The 9,708-nt window shown below is 31.0% G+C and overlaps 1 long non-coding RNA gene across 1 annotated transcript; it reads left to right on the forward strand.

Moving 5' to 3' along the window:
* The first annotated feature begins 348 nt into the window (after positions 1-348).
* LOC137236027 (uncharacterized) lies at positions 349-9,465 on the forward strand. The gene is made up of 2 exons (XR_010948221.1): positions 349-411; positions 8,977-9,465. It is a non-coding gene; the product is annotated as an uncharacterized lncRNA (long non-coding RNA).
* Positions 9,466-9,708: the final 243 nt, after the last annotated feature.

A 9,708-nucleotide genomic window follows, 5' to 3' on the forward strand; every position in this document is an offset into this window, starting at 1 on the left:
GATGGATAGCAGACTTTGTGAATTGCCTAAAAATTTTTACAAATACATTTTTTCCATTAGCTTTTCAGTTTTTGACAAAGTTTACTACTAAAATTGGGCATTATCATCAATAGGAAATGAAAAATGCTCGCTTGATTACACCTACAATTTTTACTTTTAACCGCTAGTGAAGGCCATATGGGCCAGTGTGCCACTGCTTGACTAACAGGAAATTTTCATCTTTGACTTATTAAATCGGAATTCCCTTGCCTCTTTGACGTTCTATTTGTATTGTCAAAGATAAGTGATCATTTTGGCCAAAAAATTGACTCTGAAATATAAAAGTTCATACGCATTTTGTGTGCAGTTCAGTTTTAAATTTTTGGTGAATAAGCTTTGTTGCCGGATTCGTGTTTTATGATGGGAAGCTTCGTAAGTTGACGGCGAAATGTTGTACGTGAATAAATGTTGGGTTTTATCTGCTTTGGACATTTAATACTAAAAATATAATTCTTTCATCTACCGGTGGCAAATCGGAAGTAGTTATCGAAATGAAAAGATGTTTGAGAAAATTATCGAAATATTTAGAACAATTGTAGTCCAAAAACTGCAGAATCAGCCTCACAAGAACACTATGATGAAAAAATTCAAAACAGTTTTTTTTAATACACGTTGTCATACAGCTCGGGTGAAGAAGCTTCGAGCTTATAATCTCATTTAGCGATTACATTTAACGGTTAACCAGAAAAGGCAATTCGGGTGATTGCGGATAACAACTTTTATACAAGAAGAATAAAAGGCTTTCTCAGTGAGATATGTTTTGTTTTTAATTATTTCTGTCTTTGTCAGTGATTAATTTTTATTTTCAAACGTTTTCTCACTATCACTGAGATCGTGTATAGTGATTTATTGCGTAAAGGGCCCATTATTGATACTTAGCATAGACTTGACTTGGCTTGAGAACTGTCACAGTTCTGTTAAATGAACATTACATATTACTGATCACTCAAAACTTAGCAACACTTAACTCGATTTAGAAGTCTGGTGAATTTTGATTTTCTATGTAAGTTCTAAGTGACGTTTACATTTTAAATGCTATTTGTTTCTTTCCATTTCATTTTGGCATTTTGTCAAACAAATTGACATTTATTGATTATGATGCCAGATTGTATGCGTCAAGTCAAGTCTATGCTAAGTATCAGTAATGGGCCCTTTAGGCTTTTTAAAACTGTTAAGTTGCGACCGTAATAGGTTTCGGTAATGGTGAATCTCTCTTCTGTTATGATAAAATTAACATTATAAGGGTATGCAAATAATTGTTATTTTTCAAGATGAACAGCATATCGTCTTTGTCCGGATCGCGGCCACTATTTCTTAACAATTTCTTGATTGTTCGGGATAATTTTGAGATCATTGAAGGGTTCTTATTATTTTTATTTAACTTTATATTTTAGTTACTTTGAACTTTGTAATTTTCAAATGTATTATAAATATTTTAATTTTCAATATTGATTTTTCAATTTTCAAAAATTTTCATTATTGTGAAAAATAAAAAATAAAATAGACGCATACATTTAGGCGTTTTAAAAAATATAATTTAAAGTTTTGTTAAAATAATAATACGTGGTTTCAATTACTACATTGGCGATCTCTGCCTATTTTAAAAAAGTGTGTGTGTGATCATACAAATATTTAAAACGATTTTAAATATATAAATTATACGGGATTCCTAAACGCAACTGTAGTTATTATGGAACATTCTTAAATTAAAATTTTGCAAAGTAGACGATTTTTCTTGTTCATTGCAGTAACTTGGTGTGGTGGAATTATCAAAAACGTTTTTATTTTGAGGTCAATTTGACCAAGATAATTCAGACGGCTGTTCAATTCGATAAAAATCGCAATATAGTGCACACCGCCACAAATTATACAATTTGTATTAAAAAAAAAAAAAACTAAATAAACAATATAACTCTATGAAAAGTATATATATAGTCAATTTAAGTCGTATCATAATCGACATTTGCTTCTAACACCTGCTATGTATTTTTGATTTGGAACCTATGATTTCTTTGAGCAAAAGTCATTTATGCGTTTGTGCGAATGAAACGTTCTATTGAAATATTTAACTTAATTAAATCACATAAAATTAACGAAAGTTATTAAAAAGGAGGTCCACATTTGTCAAATACAAATGCTTCAAAATAGTGAAACCAGCATCAATCAATCTGTCAGAGGCTCAATCCTTTCTCAAGCCATTGCATAATTTAATCAATCAATTTTAAAACCATTGCACAATACATTGTCCAATTTCATCAATCAATTTTAAAGCCATTGCACAATATTAAAACCATCGTCAAATTTCATCAATCAATTTTAAAGCAACTACACAATTAAAAGGGAACAAGAAGAATTTTGAGGTTGGTTTGTTCTAAGTTAAATATATATATATTGTTTATGTAATTGATATTAGAGAAAAATTGTAAGTTTACAAACGGCGATGGTTACTAGGACATGTTTCTGAATTTCACTTCTTCAAAAGGAATATAAACAAAAAGGCAACTCTTAGAGACCAATTGTACAGCGAACAACGGAACATTCATGTGGCGTAGCAGCTAAAGGCTTGCACTGATATGAATGTTGGAGATTCGAGTTCAACGCTCAGCTCCCGAAAAGCTAGCTGATGAAGAAGTGAAATTCAGAAACATGTCCTAGTAACCATCGCCGTTTGTAAACTTACAATTTTTCTCTAATATCAATTACAAAAACCATTGTATAAAGCAATATGAGCAAAGCTCGCTAATTAAATACATATGATCATATTGATATAATAGTAACAGCGGAAGTATTATAATCAAATACTGTAAAAATCCGAACAAATGTTACTAAGCTTTCAAAAGCGCGCCTAACAATCATATCCACACCATTAGGAATAAACTACATACAGAGTGTATGTGCCTACATGGTGATCAAAAGGCATATAAACAAAAAGGCATCTCTTAGAGACCAATTGTACAGCGAACAACGGAACATTCATGTGGCGTAGCAGCTAAAGGCTTGCACTGATATGAATGTTGGAGATTCGAGTTCAACGCTCAGCTCCCGAAAAGCTAGCTGATGAAGAAGTGAAATTCAGAAACATGTCCTAGTAACCATCGCCGTTTGTAAACTTACAATTTTTCTCTAATATCAATTACAAAAACCATTGTATAAAGCAATATGAGCAAAGCTCGCTAATTAAATACATATATATTGTTTATTTATATATTGTTTATATATTGTTGTTTTTTTATATATTGTTTATTTAAACAGTTATTATAAAATATAAATATTTTTTATAATATTGATATTTAATATTTTACTAAATTTGCAAACTCCTTCTTCAATTTAGTTAAAATGTTTCATTCTCCACGACACAATACACACACTTCTACACTCACACAAAATTTAAATGATTCGCTTATTGATCAAAATAATTGCGAAATTTGTGCTACATCTGTCAAACTTCCACAATTTTGGACTAGTTGTCCAGAAGCGTGATTTATACACGCTGAAACACAATTTAGCACCAAAAATATAACTCAAGAGAATACCAAATACGAACACATTATAACAGCACTTCCACAAGACGTAATAGTAACAATTTTAGATTTTATCCAAAATCTTCCCCTCACTAACAAGTTTAGTGAACTCAAAAAAGTTTTAATAGAAAGACATTCTCTTAGTGAAAATTCAAAGCTTGACAAAATCTTATATGATTCTGAAATGGGTGATCGCAAGCCCTCTGAATTTTATCGGTCATTAATTTTGTTAGCCGGTTCAAATTTTAGTGAAAATATTTTAAAGAGAATTTGGTTGAGAAAACTTCCCAAAAATTTAAATGCAATTTTGGCTAGCTCAAGTTCTAATAATATTAATAAATTAGTAAAATTAGCGGATAACATTTTTGAAGTTATGAATAAAAAAGAAGTTTTCTCAGTAAATACAATATCAGATACAAAAGCTCAAAATTCAGTTATTGAAAATCTAGTTAAAACCACTTCTTTAATGTGTGAAAGTTTTCAGAAACTTTCTTTGGAGTTAGCAGAAATTAAAACAGAAGTGTATAGGAATAAATCTAGGTCGCGTTCTAATTCTAGGAATAATTTTAGAAATTCTTTTAGGCATCGTTCTAACTCGCGTAATAATCCAAATTGGTTGTATAGATTTCACTACAAGTTGGAAATAATGCTAGAAGTTGTGAACAACCTTGTTCTTATAACAAAAACAAAGATTCAACAAACTAAATTCTTCCGTTTTGCAGCGACGAACAACGGAAATTTAGAATTTTCGACGCGTCGCTTATTTATTTTTGATAGAAAAAACAAACAAAATTTTTTAATTGATAGTGGAGCAGAAATTTCGGTATTACCCGCGTCTAAATTTCCTCGTACGAAACGTTCAGACATAATTCTCACTGCAGCTAATGGCTCAACAATTGCCACTTACGGGAAAGGCTTTTAAACGTAAATTTGGGTTTAAGACGTGAATTTCCCTTTACATTTTTGATTGCGGATATAGCCAAGCCAATAATCGGCGCTGATTTTCTTTGTAAATATGGTCTTCTTATAGACATTAAACATAAACGTTTAGTAGATCCATTAACCAATCTCTCAGTTAATACAGTATCCTACTTTTGTGATATGCCATTACCTAAATTATTTGTGGTTGACAATAAATTTACAAAATTATTAAAAGAGTTTCCGTCACTTATTTCAGAGCCAGATTATACTAAACCTGTTAAACATACAACAGTACATCGACTTGTAACAGAAGGTAGTCTTCCATTTTCTAAGCCCAGGCGCTTAGATCCGGTAAAACACAAAGTCGCAAAGACGGAGTTTGATTTCTTAGTTAAAACAGGCATTTGTCGGCCTTCAAATTCTTCAGTAGCATCACCACTTCACCTTGTACCTAAAAAAGAGATGAATGATTGGCGTCCATGTGGTGATTTTAGAAGATTGAATATTGTAACTGTTCCTGATCGTTATCGCTTACCTCACATTCAGGATTTTAAATACCTTCATAATAAAAATATATTTTCAAAATTAGATTTAGTTAGGGCATATCACCAAATTCCTATGACTGAAGAAGATATTTATAAAACTGCTATTACAACTCCTTTCGGTATGTTTGAATTCATGAGAATGCCTTTCGGATATAGAAATTCTGCACAAACCTTTCAAAGATTTATAAATAAGGTAGTAGGTGACTTAGATTTTGTATATGCTTACATTGACGACTTACTTATTGCAAATAAAGAGGAAGAACAACATTTAAAAGATTTACGTATCCTTTTTCAACGCCGTACAGAGTACGGTTTAAACATTAAACCAAGTAAATGTACTTTTGGTGTAACAAATATAGATTTTTTAGGACATAACATTTCTGGAACAGGTATTCGACCTTCCGATGAAAAGGTATCAGCTATTCGCAATTTCGAACGTCCAAAATCAGTTAAGCAAACAGAAATTTATTGGTATGGTAAATTATTATCATAGATACATTCCAAAACTAGCAGAATTTACAAACAAAATTTATGAGCTAATTAACAAAGTAAGTGAGAAACGTGACAAAACTTTGGTATGGGACGAGAATTCGAATGAAGCTTTTGAATGCATTAAAGATAAGTTTGCATCTACGATATTGTTAAATTATTTTAACAAAAATGCTAAATTATCTTTAATAGTAGATGCATCTAACACAGCGATTGGGGGCGTTATACAACAAAATTACAATAATAAAATTGAGCCCATTGCATTCTTTTCTAAAAAACTTTCTCCAACTGAAATAAAATATAGTGCTTTTGATAGGGAGTTATTGGCGATTTACTTAAATATAAAACATTTTAGATATCTGTTGGAAGGAAGACAATTTACAGTTTATACAGACCATAAACCTTTGACTACTGCTTTAAATTCAAAAACAGAACGAAGTCCCAGACAAACGAGACACTTGGAATTTATAGCACAATTTACTGATGACATACAATACATTAAAGGAGAATCCAATGTTGTAGCAGATACGCTATCTAGAGCTTTTGAGGTTAATGCAATATATAATACAGAACTGAATTTTAAAATTTTACAAACTGAACAACAAAAAGATGATGACTTAAATCAACTTGTATCTGAATCTCAATATCTAAATTTAAAACTAATTAGTATTCCCATTTTAAATTTTAATATTTGGTGTGAAATTTGAGGAGACACTCCTAGGCCATTTGTACCGAGTAATTTGCGAAAGACAGTATTTGATATTTTACATGGAATAGCACATCCGGGTACAAGAGCTACACGACGGCTCATAGTTAAAAAATATTATTGGCCTAATATGAATAAGAATATTAATATTTGGTCAAAAGAGTGTCTTAATTGTCAAAAGTCTAAAGTTTATCGTCATACAAAATCCCCTGTTGTCAAAATTCAAATTCCCAAGAATAGATTTGAACACATCCATTTAGATATAGTTGGACCATTACCTATTTCAAAAGGACATCGCTATATTTTAACGATTATTGAAATATTTACCCGTTGGCCTGAGGCATATGCATTAAAAGATATTTCAGCAATTACAATTGCAAATAAGTTTTTTAGAGAATATATTTCTCGATTTGGAGTTCCGTTAAAGATAACAACTGATCAAGGTAGCCAATTTACATCGAAATTGTTTTCAGAGTTAACTAAATTACTTGGTAGTCACCAAAATACAACATCCGCATATCACCCTCAAGGAAATGGTATGGTTGAAAGGTTTCATAGACAATTAAAGACTACTATAATAGCTAGAGAGGACACAAATAATTGGTATGACGAGTTACCTGTCATATTACTTGGTTTGCGATCTATTTACAAAGAAGATATTTCGGCTACACCAGCGGAAATGGTTTTCGGTCAGAATTTACGTTTGGCAGGGGAACTTGTTGTGACATCAGCTAAAAATTTCTCATCAACTGAGGTTTTAAGTAATTTACGTGAACATTTTCGAAATGTTAGATAAAATTTAAGTCATCATAAAGATGCTGATACTGGAATTTATGTTCCAAAAGATCTTCAAACTTGTAAATTTGATTTTGTTCGAGTCATTAATAAACATTCATTACAACAACCATATGAAGGACCTTACAAAATTGTGGAAAAAGACCAAAAATGTTTTAAACTTCAAATAGATAATAATATTAAAACTATTCCTATTGATAGATTAAAACCTGCAATAATTGAAACAACGGACACAAACAACACCAAGAATTTAAATAAAAAGAGAGTTACATTTGTTTAATGATAAATTTTCTTGAAGGGGGAGTAATGTAGGGTTCTTATTATTTTTATTTAACTTTATATTTTAGTTACTTTGAACTTTGTAATTTTCAAATATTGATTTTTCAATTTTCAAAAATTTTCATTATTGTGAAAAATAAAAAATAAAATAGACGCATACATTTAGGCGTTTTAAAAAATATAATTTAAAGTTTTGTTAAAATAATAATACGTGGTTTCAATTACTACAATCATTACGAGACTTTTTGTAGTAATGCTTTCAGGAAGTCGTTCGGGAACATTTCGGGGTCTATTTTTGGACTAATTTAAGATCGCTTCGGGATATTTTTTGGATCAATAGTGACTAATAATAAAAAATTTTGCATAATTTTGAAAAAAATCATTTACAAATACGAAAAGTCTTACTATTATCGGATAATCTAGATTTGTTATCAAAAGTATATCGATTTGTTATTGATTAGTTATCGATAAATTACCGGTTTGCCATCGGAAAAATTTTAATTTTTCTTCGAGGATTTATCTGTAAAATATCGAATTGTTATCGCAACTTTTCGACAACAAATGAATATATTTTCTATAAAAAACTAATATTTTTCCGATGATAAATCAATATTTATTCTTGTTATCGATTGGTTCCAAAAAAAAAGAATATTTGCTGTGTGAAAAATATTCAAAATATCGAATTGTTATAGCAAAAATATCGACTTGTTTTCGAAACCGATGTTTTGTCGGTAACTTTTCGATAGAAATATTTTCGATATATAATCGATATATTTTGACAAAAAATTGAAATTTTTCCGAAATAAAATCGAAATCTTTCGATATTTTTACGATATCAATTCGATATATTTTCGATAAAAGTTCAATACCTTTCCGACAACAAATCGACACTTTTCTATAAAGGAACCATATTTTTTCATTAACAAATCGATCAACGTTTAAATCTACTCAATAAACACACTTTACAAGGTTGCATTTGCAGTTTGAAATAATTTATTACGCAATTTTTTTTAAATTTGCATTTTATTATATGATAAATTGCGTAATAAATTTGCCAAATGGTATAAATTGCCAATTTGGTGTGTTTTTGTACACAGTATAACAGGGCGTATTTTATCGGTAATTCGGTTGTTCTCGTTCACTGACCATTTCTTTTATTTTGCTTCTCTGTCAGAAACTCATGGTTCAACTATATGATTGGCTCATTCTACAGCAACAACATACCTTTGTTCAGGTTGTCAAAATCTGTGTGTTGGTGTTAGGCGATTGGAATGGAGGGAATATAAGACGCTAAATTAGATGCATTTACTAAAAATAAACTTAAAATGTTGTGAAATATTTGTTAATAAAAAATTTAGCACGACGGCAAAAACGAATTGACAATTTGTTTTGGTACATTTTGCGTTTGCCATTTGCTTTTGACAATCCCTATGCCAGTGAAAAGAAAAAAATAAAATCAGCTGATGATATGAGCCAACCATATAATTGAGCCATGCAGAAACCGAAACGATAAGTACAGGCATTTAACCGACATTCAAAGAGTGCTCGTTAAATAATTGTTTTAATTGAAAATATCGGTTTCCGGAGCTGTTATTTGCGATCTCTGATCTTGATCATATCTTGTTTCGTTTTTTTTTTTTATGAATAAATGATGGTAATGTATGATTTTTTTCACCCTCAGAAAATCACCAGCTTGCTGCAAAACTGCTCGTCGGAATATTTGCTTCACCTATAAGAGCGCATTTCAAAAAATTCGGTGGTGGCGGCTTTGAAGGTGGTTATGCAGGTGCCTTTGCCACAAGCAATGTTATAAACAATTCTCAACTGGCACCAGTGCAGGTACCGGTACCGGTTCCAGTTCCAGTGCATGTGACGAAATTTTTGCCTGTACCAATTCATATATCGCGTCCTCTGAAGTATGGCCTAACAGTGGTTGGGCTGGTGGTTTTGGTGGTGCAAGCGCTTCGGCGTCGGCATCTAGTTTCGGTGGAGGATTTGGTGGTTTCGGCGGTCAAGGGTTAGGATATTTCGGCGGAGAAAGCTTTGGAGGTTTTGGTGGCTTAAGACGTCGTTAAAAATTTTTATTTATTTTTATATAATTTTTCTTGTTATCAATATTTATTTATATACTATTTTATTAAATTATTAAAATGGAGTTATGACAAAAGGTGACCCGTATTTTATTTCAAATATCTTGCTATCTTTGCGATAATAATTTTTAATTGACAACAAGGCATTTTTCCAGTGCATTCTCTTTCCAAATAACTCTGGCTGTCCAAGGAAAAGGAAGGTAAATAGTGGAGATGGGATATAGTCTCAATATGATTTTTATAAAGATAGTGAAATAGTCCAAAAAAAACAATCCTGAAAGCGTCGACACCATCGCAATATGATAATTCAAACAATTTTAAAA

Source organism: Eurosta solidaginis, unplaced genomic scaffold, assembly GCF_040869045.1.
Source record: "Eurosta solidaginis isolate ZX-2024a unplaced genomic scaffold, ASM4086904v1 ctg00001092.1, whole genome shotgun sequence".
Taxonomy (NCBI): Eukaryota; Metazoa; Arthropoda; class Insecta; order Diptera; family Tephritidae; genus Eurosta; species Eurosta solidaginis.